At 43.5% G+C, this 23620-nt stretch overlaps 1 protein-coding gene across 3 annotated transcripts in view; it reads left to right on the top strand.

Moving 5' to 3' along the window:
- Positions 1-221: 221 nt before the first annotated feature.
- The window catches only part of RHOBTB1 (Rho related BTB domain containing 1), an 86364-nt gene continuing 62965 nt past the window's right edge, over positions 222-23620 (top strand). For 2 of the 3 annotated variants that reach the window (XM_066620410.1, XM_066620412.1), the window contains exons 1-2: positions 222-393; positions 12304-12399. The gene's annotated coding sequence lies outside the window, so the exon portion shown is untranslated. Of the gene's footprint in view, positions 394-12303; positions 12400-22094; positions 22198-23620 lie in introns of those variants that run through there. The other variant, XM_066620411.1, reaches the window with a different exon arrangement.

Here is a 23620-nt window from a genome sequence, read left to right as displayed (position 1 = left end):
GGGGACTTTAGAGAGCAGCTCTCTTATGTGTCCTTTGTAGTACTGTTTGCCAACTCAGATCATGCATATATACTTAAAAGGTGTGAAAAATTAAGAGAGGAAACAGCTCTGTCCTTGTGACCCAATTTTCATTTCACCAGTTGCTTTCCTCAGCTTCTGTGGTGAAAATCCTTATTTCCCCTTGCCTTTTTGTTTTTGCCTATTTTCCCACCAGTTTTGGATCTTTATCACTTCAGAGTCTTCTGTGATGCTTCAGCAACCTAAGGGGGCCAAAGAGTTGTCCAGATGAAGTAACCATTGCTGACCCCAACTGACCAGTAAGCAACGAATCTGGCTTTGAGCCAGCTCAGAGGCTACGTAATTTCCAGGAGCAAAAAAGTCAAGTTGTTACAGGTATCCAATTTTAGCACAATACAACAGGCAAGGTCATGCACTGTCCTTTGCACATTTGCCCTGCTCTGACGTTGAGAGCATCTGATATTTCATGGAGGGCTTACCAACCCAGCCCACTGAAGAGTGGGTGCAAGGACCAGAAACCTGTAACAGCATGAGAAAGTGGGGGTAGGACAAGTACCCAGAGAAGTCACATCAGGTTGTTGTTTTATTTGCTGCTTGCATTTCTGCTTGCCAATCTCTGCTGCCTTTCCCCCCTTCTTTTTGTTTATCACTGTATATTGTTTGTATCCTAGCATCATACTCTCCATTGCTGTTTTCTCTAGCCTTTTGATAAACATTCTGTAGTTTTATGTATTTACCTGTCCAGTCTCAGTTCAGTCAGGCAGAGAGCATTGTTACGGCTCCCAGATTGCTTATGTTCCACCTCTGTTTGTTTCTAAGGGGACTTCATATTGGGGACTTGTAATTAACCTGGGAGGGGAGGTGTTCCTAACGCTCTCTAGCTTTGGGTAGTGAGAACTACCTTTTCCCAGTTTACCCCATTGAAAGGTGGGTACTGGTCATAATTGCTAGGTAGTATGCCTGTTCTGCAGTTCCTGCTTCCTGTTAGCATTGATCTAATGTTTAAGCATTTAGGCTGCCAGCAGCCTGCTTGAATGCTTTTAGCAGCCTGTTAAAGAAACGCTTTACTGGTTAGCTTTTAAACAATCTAATGGGCATATGGGGGGGCTGCTCTTAATATTTATTATTTATAGAATTTATACCCCACCAAGGGCAGTCAAGGCAGCTTACAAATAAAACCATAAAACAATGCTAAAACATTTATATAATAAAAACAGTTCAAACAGTAAAACACAATAAACTTGGATCTGATTAAAATATGTTTCAGAAAAAAAGTGCCAGCATCTCTTGTATTCACTGTTCTAGTATCTATAGGGGATCCATGGAATGAATCCCCTGCGGATACAGGGGCATGCCTCTACTTACATAATTGTAAACAAAACATATATAGCAAAGAATGACTAGCATTCAGTAGGCTTTCTTAGCCAAGGGAAACTAGATCCTATAGTGCTGCACATGGATTTTACTGCTTAGAAGTGGAGAGCATCAAATACTGGTATTACAAGTGGGATATTTATTGCCTTGGAGGGGGGAAAAAACTGTTATCTGCCAAGCTTGAGTAGAGCAATGGCACTTTTGGTGTGTTTCAGTTTCTTTCATCAAAGTATGGCGGTGTGTTGGATAGAAATTGGAAGATTTGCATCAGTGGAAATTTTGAGGCCTTTAAAGCAGACCATGAAGGAGGGTTTGGAGACTATGCCTGAAGAGGTCATCTGCAAGGATACACAGCTGTCCCAGAGACCCCAGTTGGAATTGGCTGAGGAGTCTACCATGTGGCTGAGCAACTGATGAGTGTAGACATTGGAATATTCTAAACCAGGAGTGTCAAACATAAGGCCTGGGGGTAAGATGTGGCCCGTGGAAAGCTCTTTATCTGGCCCTCAGGCTCAGCTGCTGAGTAGTGCTGAGGTGTTACTGCGGTAAGAGCAGCCCACATGAAAATTGGGCTCTCCCATATCTTGAAATATGATCAAGATTTGTGTATTTTCTCTTCTGTCACTTGCAGCTAATGAGTTCCTAAGCGAGAAAAAGTGCTTATGGCCTATTTAATGACATCTCTTCCCACCTAAAGACATCACTTCCAGCCCTTAGAAGCATCATGAATGCTGTTCAGCCCTTGGTATGAAATGAGTTTGACACCCCTGTTCTAATCAGTAGCTGAAAATCACCAGGCTTTGCCTACCTTGGAGTTAGCCAGCACAGATGAGAATACAAGTGTGGCAGCATGCATTGGAAGTGTGTGGGCCAGGAGCAGGCATCTAACTACAGCCTGGAACCATGGGTGAGGGAAATCCCTAGATAGACCTTACAGAGGCCAAAATGGGTGGGGGTCATGCCCTTGCAGCTGGTGTATCCTAGAGGCAGAGCCTTCTAGTGAGATTTGGAAACCCATGAATTGTGGAGGCAAAAGTTTATGAAGGGAAGTTTGTTCTAGTATGAGATCCTCTATATAAGTGTTAGGGATGGTGGAAAGAAATGGGAGTTGCTGGCAACCATCTGCAGTTGATTAACCCATTTCCGCCAAGCCCACAGGTGTACACATTTGATCCCTGTTGCTTATATGCAATGTTGGGCAGAAATGTTAATTAACCCTGCTGGTCCAGCAGAATGCATTCCTGGCTAGAGACTTGTTCAAGGCCTTATTTCAGCAGTGTGAGCCAAGCCATGAGTGGGTCAGGGACCCATATAAGAGTGGCAGAAAGAAGATATGCCCTATAGAACTGGAGGGTGCAGATCTGAAGTGAGCATTCTGAGGTCCGTCCCCTCCCAGAGCTCTTCACTGAGAGATAATTTGATTGGGACTTTTGTGCAATCTTCACGGAAAGAGGTCCTTTGCCAATAGCTGGGAATTGCTGCAAGAACAATTCACAGAAGAATGACTCATGAAAGGAATGGTGCCTGTTGAACACAAATGTTGTCTTACTTGAATGGGGTATGTTGTTGCCTGACCTTATCAGATGCCTTATCAGTTAGACTAGTTAGAATTTCTTGAATTGAAAAGCTGGATAAATTTACAGTTACAAAAGAATTATTGGAGAAAATCCCATTTCAGTTTTGGCACAAGGTGGGTCACAAAATTTACTGTATCTTTTTGAAGAGGGATCAGGATAAGGGATGATATGTAACTTGGAATGTCAGAGTAACTTGCTCTGTATGTGAGAGAGAGAGTGCTCACACGTTCTAAGTGTTTTGTTATTGTCCTTACAACTGAAGTTTGATATTTTGAACCTTTAGGAATACATTTCGTAACTGCTTATACATTTCATAACTGCTTAGATTCCATCTAAGAGCAGCAGAAAGAACAGTCTGACTGCTGAATGTGCTGACACCGGAGCACAGGTCACTGAATAGTGTTTAAAGGTGGGAAAATGCATACTTCTAAAACCTGATACCAAAAGCAAGTGTTAATGAAGATGCCTTAACTAGAGTTTTTCCTTCTGTGATAGAGTTCTGATGACACGATGAGAATTCCTCATAGCCTTTCAATGCCTACCTTGAAACACCATTCATCTTAGAAAACTGGCTAAGTAAGAGGGGGACTGGCTATTAAAGCTAAAACATCTTAATGAATTACAGTTGCGAAATAATGCAATGCTGGAAAGATACCTTATTATGTAAACAAGTGTGGGCGTCATACTGGAACAGTAGTTTTTTTGTAAGGGGTAGATGTGTGCATTAATGTCGATGATCTGGGGATGCTTCTCCAGAGGAGGGGAAAGCATTTATAGGTGATAGGAGTGCTTATATTTTGGTTAACCTGTCCATTTATTTTTCAGGGTGAACTGTGTGCTATGTAGAACTTGTCTGAGGACCATCTGCTGGGAAGAGGGTGTGTTAATGGTAGCTGGGTCACCGTACTTTGTTAAGCTGATTTCTTGCTAATAGTCAAATATAATCTGTTGATGTTTCCCCAGAGGAAACTTAAGATTAGATGTCTTTTCTGAATGGACACTTTACTTGGTCCGAGGCCAATGCTGTGGTGTAGCAGAAGAGTGAGAACAGAAAACAGCTGACAGTTTAAATTAGAAGAGTGAGGGCGATCTAGGAGTTTTTAGTGGACTAGAAGCAGCTTGTAGGGTTGTGTACATATGGAGAATCTGAAGCAAGACTGGCAGTTGTGTCATCTGTTTCTAGAAGTGATGGTTTGCTTCCAATATGCTGTGCTGTGTAGTGGATGTGTTCCTAGAAAACAAGAGGGCTGTGTGAAACAGTGCTATCGGAGCTAATTGTAACTCTGTTCTAATGTAAATGACTTCACAGTACCATATTCACCGGTGCTTTAGGTCAAAACCTGCTGCATAATTGACCATGCCATCGCTCTACCTATATGGCAGTGATGGAAGATGATGGGAAGATCTACTGCCAGAAGGGTGAGCCAGGTTGTGACTCATCCTTGTTGGAGTAGGTATCTAGGGTAAACTGCCTTGCCTGCTGTTTCCACTCTCAAAGCATTTCATGGTAGCAAGTGACTGGTCCCCATGCTAGCCAGAGTCCACATCTTCTGTTGGTTGCAAGCATAGAACAGACACCTGTACTTCTATGCACTGAACTTTTGAACAGTTTTCATTGGATTTTTTGGATTTTAACTTTTTCCTTTTTTTATACTGTTATAACATTAAACACAGAGCAAAGAGTGCTATAACAAAACAGTTGTAGGAAGCAGTGTTACAGGAGGTACTGATGTAAATAAGACAAGACTTGATGACAAAGACTTGATGACAAAGACAAGACTCCAGTGCACACTCTTATCCAAAGGAAACTAACATCTATAGTGCTGCTCTAGACTTCTTACTACACAGAAAACATGGTGCCTAACATTATTATAGTTACTTTCATCCCTAGGTAAGTGTGCATAGGATTGCAGCCTTACAACCCAATCCTATCTCCCAGCATCAGTGCAGCCATACCAAAAAGGTGTGTGCTGCATCCTGTGGTGTTTGGGGGGGGGGGAGCATGATTGGACAACCTGCAGGAAGTAAGTAAACATTTTGTAATTACCTCCTGGAAGACTGCCCAGTCGCTAGTGGGCCTCCTCAGACATATGCAACCTATTTTGGTGGCATACGTTCAAGGAGAGAGGAGGAATGGGGAGGTTTTAAAAAGAGGGGATAAGATCCAGCGTGCACCATTGCCGCCAAATCCACTCCCTCTCACCTCCTCCCCACCAAGAAATACCCCCATTTCTCCCACTTTCTCCCCTGTCCCTGCCAATCCCACCCCCACTGCTGTCATACCTGGCACCCATGGACAGTGTCCTCACTGCTGTTAAGTGCATGTAGTTGCCAGCAATTGTGCTGGCAGGCTTGCTGCACTCACTAGTAGTGTTGGCAAGCACAACAACATTGCACACTAGATCTGAGCACTTCTCCCTGGTTCCTGATGCTTCTGCCAGCAGAATGCATATTCTGTTATTGAGTTGGTGGCCCCAATCCAACAGGATTGGACTGTCCTTTTCTATAAAGAAGGGAGGCAGTCATAGATGAGATGGTACTAAAGGGCTATAATTAAAGGAAGAGGGGATGGGTCTGACTGCAAGAACCAGGCTTTTAGTATCCAGAAGTTATTGGGGAATTTTTCTGATTATCCAGTGACTTATTGCTGAAACTCTTGATCACATTCCAAATATTTTCTCAGCCCAGATTCTGGGTTTGTTTGTGGAGAAGTAGACATAAGACTACTCCATCTCTTTGTAAGTAGGACATTTCATTCTACTGCTTCATTGTGTTCCATGTATAGACCAGACCTCATTTTGTGCCTATGATGGAGAAGCTTGGATGATTCACCGTGGGCACTCCAAAGTCCTCGCTGACACATCGTCCTAGATGGAAGATAAGCAAGTCACTTGACCACACACCCAAAGGTGATGTGAACCTATTTTCAGGTTCATTCCCAAGGGATTTGTGACTCTTCCTGGAGTTCTTCCTACACGTCTCTTCTCAAGTTAGCCAAATGTCACATGAAACAAGGATATCTCTTAGCTCTCATCCACAACTGCTCAAATCTCATGTTAACTGTGTTTGCTTGAATTCATTCTTTGTTATCCTTGCCTCATCCTGAAACAGTTGTGGTTATTGTGGAGGATTTTCCTCCAATTCTGAAGTGCTCCAGGTTCCAAGGGGAGCTAGCCTATTAGAGAGCCGGGGAGATGGGGCCAGAGGAAAGATCACCAGGCCTGAGGAGATTTTCTTTCTCTCTCCTGTGCGCATCTGACTGGGCAAGACAGGGAGAGCCCACTCTCTTGGAATCAGAGTGGAAGGCTGCTGGGGAGAGCCCCAGGTACATCGAAAGGGACGAAGTATCAGCCAGGAGCATCTGGTTCTGTTTGTGTTGGTCTGTCCTCTCCCTCCAGATGTTGGGAACTTTTGGTTCCCTCAGCTCAGGCTAGACTGAGTTGGGATCCAGGTTCTCAGTCTAGAGTCCTGCAGGGCCTGCACATGTGAGGCTTCCCTGCAGAGACAGCATCATTCAGGGGACATTAATCTTTGAGAAACCAAGCCTGTTTACATTCTTTTTTTTCTCATCTGGTAATAAAACTTTTTTGCTTAAAACCTCTGCTGTGTTCTGGGATCAGTGGATTTGTCAGCTTCCCTGCTCTGCAGGTACTACTATCAGAGTGAGGGTATCATAACAACCCTAAATAGCATTCTTAGGGAGAGAACCCCTTGGAGGGTTCTTGGATCCTTGGGGAAGGTTCTTGCCCTGGGAACCCCTCTGGGAACTGAATCTCTTGGGCTGGTGGCAGCAGACTAAAACCACCAAGTCTTGTCCCACCAAGCTGCACATCTAAACTGATTGGAAGAGTGGGGAAGGGAGTGAGAGCTTGGTGCTAGGCATTACTGCCCTGGATCAGTGGGTGGTCGCTAGAAGTCTCCCCCTCTCTTTTATGACAGTCTTCCTCCAAATTCCTCTTAAGTTTTTGGACAAGGACTTGTGTATTATTTATTATTCTGTTAAGCACCATGTACAGTGTTGTTAATACTTTTGTATAGTATTTTTTAGCAAAATGCTTTCCATGTATTGTCATGGAGTAACCCATATAAGGTGAGTAGTTTTGTCCCCATATTACAGCTGAAGATGAGAGTAACTAGTTTGCCCAAAGTCACAATGATAGAGACAAGATTCAAACAAGGAAGTCTCATTTCACAGTTCATTCTCTTAGCCACAATAATAGTGTAAAGGTGGAGCCTATTTATCCACCTGTTTCCAGTTCTGTTCTGTTAGTTCCAGTTTTTAATAATAGTGTACAGGTGGAGCCTATTTATCCACCTGTTCCAGTTCTGTTAGTTCTGTTCCATGACTCCGCACAATTAACAAAAAATGCATTGTGATAAATTCCATAGAGTTAAGCAAATATGCTGCAGCCTGACACTTCCGGATGGAAGGAAACTAAGGCAGCTGTTATCAATCCCCTCCCCTCTGTATTCAGCCCTCCCGTTGCCAGCTGTCCGGCTTCTTTCACAGTTGGGATGCTGATCTTTTAAGAGTCCAGCCCTATGCGTTTCTACTCAGAAGTAAGCCCCATTGTAAGTCAATGGGGCTTACTCACAGGAAAGTGTGGAGAGGATTGTAGGCTAAATCTCATGCTTTGCTTGGTGGGAAGGCTTGCTTGTGTCCGTGATTGCCTGCACCATGGGGGGGGGGGATTTGGCAAACACTCCCTGGGTTTTTTAAAGCAATCCCCACTGTTGCTACCACACCTGCCAGTGAGTGAGTGAGTGAGAGCACTCCACCTTGCTACACATGTTCTTGCTACAGAGATTTTTGCCCCCCCTTCCCCTCTTCAGCCTCTTTGCTGGCTCAGGGGCTCCAGGACTGTTACTGTTCCTTTGCAAAGGGAACCTCTTCCAGGGCTCCAGGACTATTTCCCTTCCTGGGCGAGGCAGAGCCTTTTTGCAGTGTTTTGGGCTGCCTGGAAATGGAGGGAGATGCCAGCACAGGGCAAAGGAGGCAAAGGTGTGTGTGACTTTCGATTCCCCCACCCCATTCTCATTGAGACAAATCTGCAGATAAAAAATCCGTGGATAAATAGGCTGCACCCGTACTTCACTTCTCATATAAATAAAACAGGAGGCTGTTCTTTTCTCATGTGCTTAAGTACACTGGGAATTGAGTGTTTTTGCTAACTGCTGTTTCAGCTGGTCCTGATGCTTACAGACTGCACAAATACTGATCTGTCAACTAGTTTGTGCACATGTGTCTCTTTATGTTTGCAGTGAAGTGTATTTACAATCCCAATCACCCAATTAAAGAGGTGGTCGGAGTTTGTTTGGCCCTGGCCAGGACATTCTGAGAGTCCAGCCCCTCCCCAAGAGGGAGGTGAAGGGGGCTGGGTCTAGCAGCCATGGCGGACCTTTTAAAAGGGGACGAGACCCATCCCTCTTCCTCCTTGTGCACATGGGCACCGTGGGAATACCCGCCCGCCCGCCCTAGAGGCAGTCTGAGTTTAACTGGTCGCCGTTTGGGGCCGGGTAGGAATTTTTTGCTGCCTGCCAAGATTGGCTGAGGGGCAGGCAGTTTTTTCGCCTACCCCAGACTGTTATGGGCCTGGGGGTTACACCCCTCTGTTTGCAAGCTGCCATTGGTCACTTTAAGAGGGCTGGTGGTGCGGGTTAGGAGGCGTGAATGGGACTTTGGCATGCACCTTCAGGCAGCATAGGCAGGACAGAACCCTATTTCAGTCCTCAGGGGCTTGGCGGCACGAGGACGTGGACGGGGCCCTGACCGGGACCGCGGGGCACACCTCAGAGGCTCAGCAGCTCGAGGTGGCGCAGTCTGCGGTCCAGCTGCCTTCCCCTTAAGGGATAGACATGGATGAGACGCGCCGTCCCAGCAGCGGGGCACGACTCGGAGTCGGGTGCATGCCTGACTGGGGGCAGAGGTTTCTGGTACCCCCCAGAGGTCCCTCCCCGCACCACAGGGGCTTTCGCTGCCTCGGATGCTGCAGGTCTCAGCCTCTGCTTCTCTTGGTAACATGAAATAAAGTTGCCCTTTCTCCCATATCTGTTGTCTCGAGTGTTCATTGGACAGTGCGGAAACAAACAGGCATTTCTGCACAAATGAGACGACAAGCTGCATAGTATATTGTTGCTCATATTTATACTTGGAGGTGATTTCCAATGTCATCCTGGAGAGGGTGCTACAATATAAAGCTAAAACAAGTGGTTTGATTTAGGAGGGGAAAAAAAAGTCTTGCAAGGCTGGTTGATCTCTCACTGCACCTCCTCCTCTTTTCACTGTGTCCAGTTAGAATCACAGTGGTGGTGTCCCTTAATGTAAAGAAAGTATCTTTTTGTACCACAACAACAAATAGTTGCAGTCTGATTCCATTGCTGTCTGCCTAAAATGAGATGTCTTGCACATTTGGCACCCCCCCCCCCAAATGACAGCCATATGTCTAATTCCACCTCCATAAGGCCTCATACAACTTATTCATGTCTTTATCTCATAATGTTGTGTGTTCCCCTACTGGTTGCAGCCAGCACTGTGGAGTGTGGCTAGGGAAATCTAACAGAGACATAAACCCAGGCACTTGTCTCTTTAAAAATGAAGGCACTGCCACTACTCTCCTTGACAATATTCAGAGAACATGAGGGGGAGGGGGTGGTGGAGCAAAAAACTTTGAAAATTTAGAGTTATGTTGGTACAACTATATCACCACTCAGCCTTATGCTAGTTCTCCAGACCCAGTCATACCTATTCACTATAGCAGCGGTTTTCAAACTCTCAGGGAGAGTTTGAACCACAGTAAGTCTTCATGGAGGTGGGAGGGAGGCAGCAAAGCAATCCCCAGGATCATGTTGCTAAGGGGGCTGCAGGGACTAGGATGTACTCACCAGTCCCTGCAGCAGCTGTCCTGGAGTGCAGGGAGCCCTGCGCGAGCGTCTGCTGGGCTCTCCAGGTCATCAAAAGTAGAGTGATCACACTCCACTTCCAGTTTTGCAGATGTGGAGCGCAATCACGTCACTTCCACTTTTAGAAGCCTGGGGAGCCCTGCAGACCCTTGCACCCCAGGACGGCTGCTGCAGGGGCTGGTGAGTGCATCCCAGTTCCTGCAGCCCCATTAGCGACGTAATCCCGGGGATCATGTCGCTGCTTCCTTGCTGCCTCCTCACTGCCCCCACCCCTTAAGGAGGCAGAGGCCAGGGCCTTCAGGCTGCGGCATCATGACGCCCCAGTTTGAAAACCACTGCACTATAGAGAAGTCTCTGTACTGTGTAGAACATTCACAAAAAGTGATGCGCAGATAAAAAATAAAAAAATAAAGTTATGGTGACTAATAGGGTGTAATAAAGGGAAATGGTCTGGACACAACCTTAGGAAAACAAGTAGGTTAGTTAATGACTGATTACTGGAAAGCAGATGAGTGGCTGGAGACTTATGTTATTCCTTCCTAAAAATAAGGTTTCTTGAATCATTGTTAAAGTCTGTGTGACTTGAACTTTGAAAGCAAATAGAAAGAAGTTGTGAATGGTGCAGCTAATATATGGATTAAAAACCAGACAAAGCATGGCTTGGGGCCATGGCTGTATTGACTCTATCAGGGATTATGGCTGGACCACTGACAGCAATTTCTGGAGAAATCCCTTGATAATGGAGACTGTTGTGTATGGTTACTGGATCTATGCAACTCTAATTCAGGTAACTTGTAAAAGGGAAATGAATGGCTCATGTCAGAGGTCCATTTATTTGTTGGATGAGATTCCCATATCATGTGTTTTTTATTAAAGGTTTAGATAAGGGAACAATGCAATCAGTAATACTTAGCATATATATAATGCTTTTAGTGTGTTCAAAGAATTGCATGTCCGTTGCTGAGATAATGTTCCTGTCAATGGAAATGTTTTGAAACGAGTTTCCTTCCTCGTGTTAGGTTTTTACATTATCCTTTGTCCAAGCAGTGCTCAGGACACTGGATGCCATTACACTGTCCAATTTTGTCTTTCAAAAACCCTGAGGTAAGTTAGGCTGAAAGAGAGTGACAGACCCAAGGATACAAATAAACTTTATAACTAAGCATGGTTTTAAACACAGATATCTCCTGTCAGAATACAGTACAGGATTCTAATTGTTCTGTTCCTATTTGCTTCTGGGTTCTTTTCTTCCACTAGTGCATGATGATAACCCAATATATTTGCATAGGAATGATCCAGAAAATCGTCATAAGCTGGGAAAACACTCACTGTAAGCAAGAATTTGGCAAAAGCAATGTTTTAAAACCTGTAATTCTCTTGAAAAATAATTGAATTTTACTTATAGCTTCTGGACCTTAGGAAATTTATTTTTTCACATTTATACTGGCCTTCCTCTGAGGAGCTCAAGATGGTGTACATGGTTCCTTCCCCCCTTTTGTCTTCACAACAACCCTGTGAGATTGTTTAGGCTGAGAGGTAGTGACTGGCCCAAGGTCACCCAGGAAGTTTCATGGCTGAGGAGGGATTTGAACACTCTAGAACCACTGTACAATCCTGGCTCTCAGAATTGAAGCTTAAAACCTCACTTTTTTGGCCAGAGTGGTAGGAGTTGGGTGATAAATTGTTGTTGAGCCCACTCATTTGCCACACAGCTGTCTGAGTATCAGTGTAGCAGAGTGCCTTAGCTGTGAGCTAAGCAGGTTCAAGTCTTGCCTCTGTCTTCACTGTGTGACTATATCCCAGGCTGTTCTTCCTGTGTCTCAGCTGTCTTGAGCTGCCTAGAGTTGACCAAGTATTAATTAACACATATTGAGATGGAGTGAATGCTTCAGGTTAATCTCCTTCTGGAAAACCAAAATTAACTTGTCCCAAGCTTGATATGGAGAGAAGTAGATACCGTGGGTATCAACTTTATGAGCTCTCACAATCAACCACAAGTATTTCACTCAAAAGTAATGAATCAGGCTAATATGCATAAATTAACTTGGTATCATTTGCCCAACCTTTTCTATTAAATTCAGTAATGCTGTATAGGCATAATGGAGAACATAAAGTTACCAAAACGTCTGGGATGTTATTTCAAAAGAAATTATCCCAGAGATGCAAGCTGGCCAGTTAACCAAATGAGAATTGGGAGAAAGCTTGGAGTTGTACCTGGAGTGTGCTGTGTGTGAAGGCAACAGGTAGGAGGCTAACTGTGAGTTCTCTAACTCTGCTCAATCAAACTTGGTCTTCAGGGTTATTTCTGTTGCGAACAGTGATTCTTAAGTGATGGATTGGGTCTCCATCCTGCCATGTAAGTCATGTGGGACATTATGGACTTAAAAGATGATGTTTACTCTCATTGTGGTAAAACATTATTTCTCTCCCCTAGTGAAGAACAGTAAAGAAACAGAGTGAAAGCTTTTGTCTAAGAGCCTTTTTGGAACATGTTCTTAAGATGGCTGTGGACACTCTTTTCTCCTCTGTGGTGAGTATACCTTTATTCCTAGAAAACAAATATTTGAAACTGTTACGGATGCATGGCAGATGAAATCATCTTGTTGTAGCCACTCCTCATTCAGCAATCTCTAGAGCAGGCTACCTATAATGCAGAGGGTGCCTTTTTATCAGTAACATCTGGTTTGCCCACAGTCTAGGAGGAGGGGCTGCCAACACAGCATTGGTTTCCGTTCTGTGGAAGATCAAATTCATGGACAGACATAGAGACAAATGCATTAAATGTTCTAAATAAAACTTAGTTACTTCTATTCAGAAGACTTTGACCTGGATAACAGAAAAAGATCAAGCATGTAATCAGTATTTTATATTGCACAGGTCAGTTCTTCAGGTTACTTGGTGATTTACTTCTTGAGTTGTAAAATGTAACAGCTGTATTTCAATCCATAGGTAATAAAATGTATGACATCTGTTTAACTACAGGTAGACTTTGCAACAGTAAGGGCATACTCAGTGACTGCAACTTCATATTCCTTACCTCAGAATTCCTTGCTTCCTATCAAGTAGTTAATTTCACTAACTCTGACACTGAGTTAGACTTGGCCATGGATTGTGTCCAACATAAAGTTGCCTGCTTTCAACAAAACCAATCTAGTAGTATGACAGACTTGGATTGGAAACCCAAATTCACATATTAATAAAATAATAGTGAAGGATTCCCTTGTCCTCCTGTTCTTCACCATTACCTGTCATTCATTCAATAACGTCTTCTTTTGATTTTTAATCCCCAAATTTACCATAACACTGAAATTAATATATTATTATTAATTATTATTAACAGTATTTATATACCGCTTTTCAACTAAAAGTTCACAAAGCGGTTTACAGAGAAAAATCAAATAACTAAATGGCTCCCTGTCCCAAAAGGGCTCACAATCTAAAAAGATGCAAATGAATACCAGCAGACAGCCACTAGAACAGACAGTGCTGCGGTGAGGTGGGCCAGTTACTCTCCCCCTGCTAAAAAAAGGAGCACCCACTTGAAAAAGTGCCTCTTACCCAATTAGCAGGGGTTAGACCAGAAACGGCTTATGAATCTGATCAAGTCAGTCTGGTAACTTGAATGAATCTTGATCAAGTGTCTGCAAATAGAACATTGAGCCACAGGCCTCTTTTCACCCCTCTCCCCATTTTTCCATTTCATTTATACGGCTAGTCCTACTAAGCATGACGGCAATCATAGTTGTATACAGAGGAAGTTAATCATGCACCTTGATTGGCTGTGTACAGACAATGTCTCCAAGACTCGCTGTATGTTTGTATATGGTGCATGCACCTCTAGCATCATGCCACAAGTTCTTTTATTTATGTCAGAAGCATAAATATTCAGTCTGGAAGGCTTTAAGACTGAACTGTTTGCCAGCTGGAACACAGACATATATTGAGCAGAAGCTTTAATATATGTGCTACTCCCCTGGGGAGCTGTTGTTCACTTAGCCAAAACTTGGCAAGTTAGTCATCATATATTTATACAATCTGGGAACTAGTAAACCATATCTGTGAGCTTAGCAGTGGCTTCAGTAAAAAAAATCCTATTCAACCTCTGGCTGATTCTTGAGCTTTCATGCTATGCCAGAGTAGTTTTAATAGTGGACTTGTGCTCAGTTCCTGATGCATTGTTATGGAATACTACTGGTGTAAGGACTAAAAGTAGTTTTTGGGATACAGGAGCTGTGTTAACCCTACTCAGGGATTGAGTATTTCATGCTGAATTTTTCTGTATTCCTTATTCTTATGAAGGTGATGTATTCCTCATAAAACTGTTGACAGTGTTAATAATAATGTTCTCTAGGGCAGTGGTTCTCAAACTTTTAGAGAAATTTACTCCCTACGTAAGTCTTTGCAGGGAAGGGATGAGGGCAGCTAAGCAATCCCCAGCATTGTGTCACCAAGCGGGGTGAGGGGGTGCTTAGGACTGCAGCAAGCTCCAGGAAGTGCAGGGAACGCCAGGCAACCCTCCTCAGGGCTCCCCAAAGCTTGAAATGTTGAGAAAGTGCGCGCAAACCACTTCCAGTTTCACATCACAACCAAGAGGTGGCTTGCGCACACTGTTTCTCAACATTCCAAACCTTGTGGAGGGCTGTGTGGGGCTCCTTGCACCTCCTGCTGCTTTCCCAAGACCTTAGTAAGTAAAGCACCCCTTCATCTTCCCTTAGTGATGCAGTCCTGGGGATCATATCGCTGCCTCCCCCCTTCCCTTAAAGAGACAGGGGAAGCTTTACACGAACTGGTAGATTTGAGAACCCCTGCTCTTGGGAAATGTGTTGCGCCAGTGCAGAAAAACTGGCTAAGATGGTTAAGGATTTTCTGAACTGGATGAGAATCCTTCCTATTTTCATATGACTAGATCAGTTAAATCTAGAAAATGCCAACTGAATACCAAAGTGCAAGTTTCTAACATAACATGCTTTAAAATGGGGTTACTGAAAGGAAAATATCTTTTTAAAAAATATATATTTAAAAGTAAAATGCATACTTAACACATGCAATTCAGGCTTCCAGCAGTATTTTATTCAAGATTTCCATATCCATCACTCTTTTGTCTTGTTGGATATTCCAAGAAGATTCATTCATTTTGCCTTCCCATAAGAACAAACTGCTTTTTAAATAACAATTAATACATAAAGAAAAAGTATAATCAGTGTAGCTTACTGAGAGCATTTACACTTTCTCTTTATGTTCTTAGAAATAAAAATGTATGTGTATACAAATGCCTTTCTGAAATGAGGGGAAGCACATTATCAAAACTAAATGCACACTCCCTTCTGTATCACTGTAACAGCCATAACTTGTATACAGAACTAGCCACTAAAATTATGTAAGTCTGCATAATTTTAAAATTCCTTGAATAACCAGCAAGGAAAACAGGAAATGACAGAGGGGTTGCAAGTAAACTTGGGGGGGGGGGGTAGTTGCTGTGGTGGAAAATACTACAGCACTGATGATCTGAATCCTTTTTGTATTGGACCGTGGACTGGACTGGACCACAATCCAGAGAGTTTGGGAGTGGATCACAAATTTCAATCTGGAGATTGAATGGAGAGAAGTGAAAAGCGGTGTGCCCCAAGGATCTGTCCTGGGACCGGTGCTTTTCAACCTCTTCATAAATGACCTGGAGACAGGGGTGAGCAGTGAGGTGGCAAAATTTGCAGACGACACCAAACTTTTCTGAGTGGTGAAGACCAGAAGTGATTGTGAGGAGCTCCAGAAGGATCTCTCCAGACTGGCAGAATGGGCAGCAAAATGGCAGATGCGCTTCAATGTCAGTAAGTGTAAAGTCATGCACATTGGGGCAAAAAATCAAAACTTTAGATATAGGCTGATGGGTTCTGAGCTGTCTGTGACAGATCAGGAGAGAGATCTTGGGGTGGTGGTGGCCAGGTCGATGAAAGTGTCGACTCAATGTGCGGCGGCAGTAAAGAAGGCCAATTCTATGCTTAGGATCATTAGAAAAGGTATTGAGAACAAAACGGCTAGTATTATAATGCCGTTGTACAAATCCATTGTAAGGCCACACCTGGAGTATTGTGTCCAGTTCCAGTCGCCACATCTCAAAAAGGACATAGTGGAAATGGAAAAGGCGCAAAAGAGAGCGACTAAGATGATTACTGGGCTGGGGCACCTTCCTTATGAGGAAAGACTACGGCGATTGGGCCTCTTCAGCCGAGAAAAGAGGGGGGACATGATTGAGACATACAAAATTATGCAGGGGATGGACTGAGTGGATAGAGAGATGCTCTTTACACTCTCACACAACACCAGAACCAGGGGACATCCACTAAAATTGAGTGTTGGGAGAATTAGAAGAGAGAAAAGAAAATATTTCTTTACTCAGCATGTGATTGGCCTGTGGAACTCCTTGCCACAGGATGTAGTGATGGCATCTGGCCTGGACACCTTTAAAAGGGGATTGGACAAGTTTCTGGAGGAAAAATCCATTACGGGGTACAAGCCACGATGTGTATGTGCAACCTCCTGATTTTAGAAATGGGCTATGTCAGAATGCCAGATGCAAGGGAGGGCACCAGAATGACTTCTCTTGTTATCTGGTGTGCTCCCTGGGGCATTTGGTGGGCCGCTGTGAGATACAGGATACTGGACTAGATGGGCCTATGACCTGATCCAGTGGGGCTGTTCTTATGTTCTTATGTTGGATTAGGTCTCTGAGAGACCTCCAGGTTCTGATTTGCAGCAATGTGCAAGAGTCTCGAACTCAAAGAACTTCAGTGAGCATGCATACATACATACATACATACATACATAGGCCCTACATACCAGGGCCTAGATTCAAACCCAGTTCTAAATCTGGATAAACTTTTACAGAGGTTCATAGGATGTCTAAAAAACTTCACCTGGTTACTCCAGAGTTTGTGGGGACTGGAGAAGGTGAGCAGTTGTTCCTGGCAGCAGAGCTATTTTAAATCCACCATTAATTCCTGCTACCATCTGCCTCTATGTAACTGAAACCAATTTCTTTGTGTTCTGTGCCTTCCATGGATATGACCTTTTGCTTGTGTGATTTGTCCTTATCTTCAGTCACCTTGTAGCTCTTGCAAATTAATCATTTCCTTATTCTGGATGTATAGCATTCCTATGGGGTAACGGCCTCATGCCCCCTCTTCAGCCTTGAATCCAAACAAGAGGAGCTGTCACCTGAATGTCAACTGCCGCAGCAGCAATCTCTGTCATTATCCTATTCTGTCCTCCTAAGGGGACTACCCCAAGCATCATTTACGTCTGAGTGGTTTCCAGTTTTCACTAGTTCACTGCATGTATGCAAGGTGTCATAATCATGCTGTGCTCACGTGAATGCTCTAAATTAAATATAGGATGTGTAGTTGTCTTGAGGTGCAGTCCTAACCAACTTTCCAGCACTGGCATAGCTGTGCCAGTGGGGCATGTGCTGCATCCTGCAGTTGGGGGGGGGGACAGTCACAGAGGTGTCTTCAAGGTAAAGCAATGTTTGTTCCCTTACCTCAGAATTGCATTGCCCTTACCTCAGTGCTGGAAAGTTGGTTAGGATTGTGCCCTTGGACTTCACAGACTCTTGGCAAACATCAGTGATTAATCACAGCAGTGTTCCATAACTTCAACAGTCAGATGGGAAAACATTGTGTTTCCCCTTTTAAATCTCTCCCTGTGTTCATAAAAACTGGGACTACAATTTTAAAAAGGACTCAAAATGAAGTTATCATATGACAACAGTGTCAGTGGCTAAGAGTCTGACAGCCAATCCTATGCATGTCTACTTGGAAGAAAGTTCGACTGAGTTCAGTGGGGCTTACTCCCAGGAAAGTGTATAGGATAGCAGCCTGAGGGCTTACTCCCAGGAAAGTGTATAGGATAGCAGCCTGAGGGCCCAATCCTATCCAAATGCTGTACAAATGTTAGGCACTGGTGTTTCATGGTGCAGCTGATGAACTATCATAATGGATATTGCTTCACTGTTTTTAAAATATTTAAAAATCATCTGAAGAAAGTCTAATTCTCCTAATATTCAAAAGTGCCAACCAGAAGAAAATTAAAATAGTAAAAGAAAAATGAAATCTAATCTACTAGCAATTTCATAATATGCATAGTGTGTTGATGACACTGGTTCCAAAGCCCATGCTATTTTCTGAATGCATTCCAATGTTGATCAACTTGTTCCCAAAAGTTGCCTTCTGTATAAACTTGCACAATAAACACGTAATGAAAAAATCCTTAAATTTTTTCCTGCAGTCTTTTTTGTCTCCATACAAAGGTTTCATAAAATTGTAGAATAGCATCAGTTAATTCTTAAAATAAGTATAAAAGAGAAGGTACATGAGAATGAGAGAAGCTACTTTTAAATCTCAAGACATGTCATAGTCATACTAAAGGTGTGCACAACCAAATTCTGAACCTCTTCAAAGTTTTCTCCCAGTTAGTAACAGTGGTACCTTCTAATAACTCCTTGTTGAACTATAGCTATATTGTGCATGGATTTGTACCTTCTTAGGGGTAAGTATTTACAGCAGCAAATTTTCATGAAAACAAGCAAAATTCTAAATGAGAAAAAATTCTGCAAACTTAGTTACTTTTTGTTTGCTCAGTGGCAAACAAAGCAATTATGGCCTATAGCATAGGCCATAATTTAGTTCAAATGAAATGAGAAACCCATGATTCTTGATTATTATTTCATAATTATTGAACTAAATAATTCATTTAGTTCAAATGAAATGAGAAACCCATGATTTCATATTACAAGGTCAAACCTTGAGAGTCATGAGCTTGTGCACTTCCCCTCCCCTTCTTCTCAACCATGCATGAGAGGAGACCTCTGTTCTTGTGTAATGAAGAACAGAAGAAACTGTATCCTGTTTACCAATTAGCATTTAGAACAAGCCAGGATATCAAACCAGGATCTTGTTTTGGTATCCTGGAGTGTTTTGGCTCCATTTGTTCAACAATTTACCATTCCTTTGAGTTCATGGGTAATGCAGTACTGAGGTTTGTGTTCTCATGTACACTGGTGGAGTAAAGGAGATGGGGGAGTGCATAAGGTGTATTCTCATTATGGTCAAGCAATAATTTCCTGTTAAGTCTATGAGCATTTTATGGCATTTGTATGTTTTTATAACAAAATGCTGCAGATACAGTTCTGACTCTATAGTAGATCTATAGCTCACTAAAGTTGACAGAAGTATTGAACTGAGTAAAACATAAAAGGCCTTTACAGCTGGCACATGGTGGAAGTGCAAGTGAGTCTTGTACTTCACTGTGCCTATGGTAACTGTTACTTGCAGAATGGATTGCATTTGACAAGGCTGTTTCACAAAGATTAGCAGTGGTTAAAATCAAGGACAGCTTAATCTACCATTTAATCCAGCACTGCTGTTCTGGTGTACTGAAAAGAACAAGACAAGACACAATAGTCAATTTATTTTTTCCTGTTCTCTGAACTACATTAATGCTCTGAACTACATTAATGATCCTAAAAGGATGTCGGCTACCAGCTTCCTGTATTCATCAAAGGAACCTGGAGCTCAAGCCTTGAAACCTCACAGTTTAAGGCTTTTGGATAGCAGTAACCTGTGCTACAATTACTAAAGCATGTGGAATCTGCTTCAAGCCCCTGGGCAGAGCTGCTTGTATTCCATACTAAGTGCTCTAAAGGTATATGCCAAGAAAAGCTAAATTCTGGAGGTGGGGTAAATTATGCAAATAGGACAAATGTAAATATCTTATTTGCATAATAATATAACTGTTTTGCATAACTTATTCTGCTGGTCAAGGAGAGGAGCAATGGCTTCTGCATCACTAGTGAGCCTTGCCTTAAGCATGGGAATTTTCTCAAGCTACCCCTTTGGCTTCTGAGACATGGCTCACATACTTGCATTGCTCCAATACTTGCAAGCCTGTATTTGCAGCTGTAAGGCCTCAGTTTAGTGTACCTGCTTCCCTCCTTATGAGTCTATGGAAGGGTCATAAACAAGAAGCTGTAGCTCAAGGCAGCACTCTTCTGTCTTTGGAGAGTTATGAAACTCATACATATGTTATCAGAAATGGAAGTATTTATATACAATCTTTGAAATTGTTTTAAGCATTGTAAGCATCCCACCATTATCTTTAATTATCATTGGGAGTTTAGTCTCTCTTTTTCTTGCAATTCAGAATTTCTATTTATTGCTTACAAATTGATGCACAGTAGTTGAGGTATTGTGATACTGTGTTCCAGTAGTCATTTGAGATTATTATATACAAATGATGTAGCTAAGAATAAAAACTTACTAAAGATTTGGTGCCTAGGGAGTACATTTAGAATTTGAATTCATGATCCATCCTACTGCACCCACACATAAAGTGATCATATAGGATTCAGTAGAACCCAGTCTCCCTGTCCCCTGTTGGCAATAGAACAGGGGCCTCTAAACTTTTCAACCCCAGGGTCACATCATATATGTTAACATGGTGTTGAGGGCTGGATGTGGCCCACAGACCAGGGTTTGGAGACCCCTGCAATAGAAAATAACAGATATTAAAAGATCTGTGTCTGGTCTACTTTCTGTATTCAACCTTCCTTTGATCCGGTGCTGGTTACTTAAGTGAGGATAAATACATAACTAGAGGCTGTCTTGTACAGTATTCCCAGTACATTCATGCAAAAGAAAGGTTAGTTGATGAGCTGGAATGTCTCCTGATCCCTGCTTTGGGGGAAGACTCTACAAGGGCATGTCAGTGTGTTAAATTGGATAAAGAAGTTAAAACTTTTGTTTCCTGTCTTTCCTTGAAACAAATCATTCTGCATTAATTGCAAGTTACTTCAAACTTTGAATTCTATTTCCCTTCCCCCCCCCAACTGACTTGTGATCATTTTTGAGCTAGTATGATTGGCAAACATACAGATGGAGAGTATCTCCATAATGCCCACAGGATGCATGAAAGGAAATGTTTAATCTTGTAAGCAGGAACCAATCCCATTTCCTACTATAATGGGACATGTGAGCCCCACAAGAATTTGGAACTCACGCACTTTATATGAAGATTTGTAATCAAAAAGGAATATGAGTCATTCATACATCCTCCTTTCCCAGTTGTTGATATTTTGCTCTTTTGGCATTTCAGCTCTTAACACTATAGGAATTTGTCGATGCCTTCCTTTCCATTTCTCTTGTCAGGTATTCGTAGAAAGTTCTCATTTTCAAAACATTGACTGCCTCAATTTATGGCTGGATCAAAATGTTTTATTGCAGTGTATTCACAGTTGTATCCAAGGGGGAAAACAGTAGTAATTTTATTTTAGAATTTGGTTAAATGGTATCTATAGATATGAATGTTTACAAATGAATGAATGTATCTTTGCATATCATAAAAACCACATACTAAGTGCCAATAAGCTTGAGGATCAATAAACGTGATTAAATGTCTTTTCAGTTTTTTAAACTGAACTTTTCAGGACTTTTCCGTTTTTTAAAGGAAAGCAATTGATTCCAAGAGATAGGTGGTTAAAGAAGTCTTGAGCTGGACAAAAATCACACTGATGAAAAGTAGTCTGCTAAGCAAAACAAGTCAAAAGATGCTTTCATACTGCATTTGCAGGTGTTACACAATTACTGTGAACAATATGAAGTCTGCCTAAAATGTGTTTTTAGAGTATTAGTTAAAATAGTTAAGCCACATTGACTTGCTTACTTTTGAGTAGACATGCATAGGATTGGGCCCTGAGGCTGCAGTCCTATCCACACTTTCCTGCGAGTAAGCCACATTGACTTTAAGGGAACTTACATAGGATTGGGCTCTGAGATGGCAAAGGCGTGGGGGTGGGGGCCTCTTCTTCTCCTCAATGCCCTTGCGTAGGGATTTGCAGTTTTGGGGTATGTGTGAGGCTCTCTTGCAAGGGGGGGGGCAGGTAAACACAGTGCCCCGGGCAGCCCTGATGGCACGCGCGAGCCGCCTCTATTGGGCGAGCGGTCCCGTCCACGCCTCCTTACGCGCCGCCACCCGTCCCTGTTTTCATGAATGGAATCCAATGGCCGAGTATAAATAGAACGGAAGGCTGTCAACGTCACAATGAGAGCAGCGCTCGTCCCGCAGCTTCCGAGCCGGGCTCTTTGGCACCGCGTTCCAGTGCTGGGGAGGGGGAGAGAGGGTGGAGCTGGCTGGAGAGCGGCGGCGGCAGCGGGAGCAGGAGCAGTGTGAAGGGCAGGTCCGGTCCAGCGCCATGCTGCCTTTGTGCGAAGTTGGCGGGCGGCTCTCCTGCCTGGCGCGCCCGGTGTGAGAAGGCTGCAAAGGCATCAGTCCCTCCCGGGTAAGATGCCGATCGTGCCCAACTTCTGTGCGTGCTCCCTCCCCAGCTCGCCTGCTGGCCAGTTTGCCTGCCTGCCAGCCTTAACGTGCAGGGCAGCGCCCCCCAAGGTGCGGCAGGAGAGAAAGTTGAGTGAGGTTGTAGGGCCTTCAGTCCGCAGTCCTAGCCACACTTACCAGAGTGTAAGCCCCACTGGGGCTGAATTCTGTGCAGACAGGCGTAGGTTTGGGCTCTGCAGGTGCACGATTGCCCCATCTTTTGCCCAGGGAGGTCAGCCAGCCAGCCAGCCAGCCAACCAGCCCCTTGTATAGCAGGTGCATTGCACTCACCCAGATGTGGGGTCAGATCTGCAGACAGGATGGGTTCAGATTCTCTCCCCCCCCCCGCCATGTGTGTGTGAAGTGTCTTGTGCTGCAAGACAAACCCAAAGTCCAGCAAGGGGGGGGGGAGCAGCAGCCCCTTGGGGCTGGGCTTGGCCCCTGCAGTGGTGGTGCTTTCTCTCTGGCCTGCTTTTGCCTGGGAGTTGGCAGTGGAGTCTGTTGTGAGTTGCTGTGACAACAACCAGGGGCTGTCATGAGGGGGCTTGCAACTGGGAGGAAGGGGGTGGGGTACAAATGATGACTGGTGGTTGCCGTGGTGCCCAGACAATCAGAAGGGCTGCACAATGGCCACAACTGATCCATCTGAAAGCACTACCAAAAAGTTGGTCATGTAAATCCAAGTTGATTCAGGTAACACAGACACTTCATCAGGGAGTTTTCTGTTCCACTTCAGGTACAAGCCTCTCTCTCTCTCTCTCTCTCTCTCTCTCTGATGGCTATTTTGAATGACTGGGAAAAGATAGGATTTGATTTAGCTAAAGTTCTGATCTTCAAAGAGCCATTTCTTTACATAGAAGAGAGTTGAGCACCTGTGTAACTCTCACCTAATGAAGTTAATGGCACTGCAAAGTCTTCTACCTTGACTGGATCATGCCTGCAATATTGATCGTTTAATAAACATTTGAGTAGGAAATTTGGGATTCTTTTCCATTTTGTTCTCCTTTTTATTTTACTTGATTATTTTGCTGATTAAGGCTTGTGGCGTCCAACAGCTGGCCTCCCCGTCAAAACAGAAAATGCAAGGCAGGCAGTTTGATGGTCCTTTTGACCGACTTGGCTGCTGCTGGCCATAATACCAGCCATGCGGTTGCAAAGCTGGCTTTGCACATCTGTTCACACAGATCCATGAAGTTCTGCATATGGTCACAGTTGAGAGCTAGGAGGCTTGCCAGAATATTCTCAGTGACTGACAGTAGCTCACCCGCCGTTTGTTTTCTGTTCCTGGACGTTCTGTTGGACAGCAGCCAAACATGTACCGCCTCACAAACTGGTGCAGTTGAATAAATGCTAAGTAGTACGAGAGCTATTTTTAAAAAAGCAAGAGG

The sequence above is a fragment of the Tiliqua scincoides genome, chromosome 3, assembly GCF_035046505.1.
Source record: "Tiliqua scincoides isolate rTilSci1 chromosome 3, rTilSci1.hap2, whole genome shotgun sequence".
Lineage (NCBI taxonomy): Eukaryota > Metazoa > Chordata > Lepidosauria > Squamata > Scincidae > Tiliqua > Tiliqua scincoides.
This window is presented reverse-complemented; position numbering and strand designations above follow the sequence as displayed.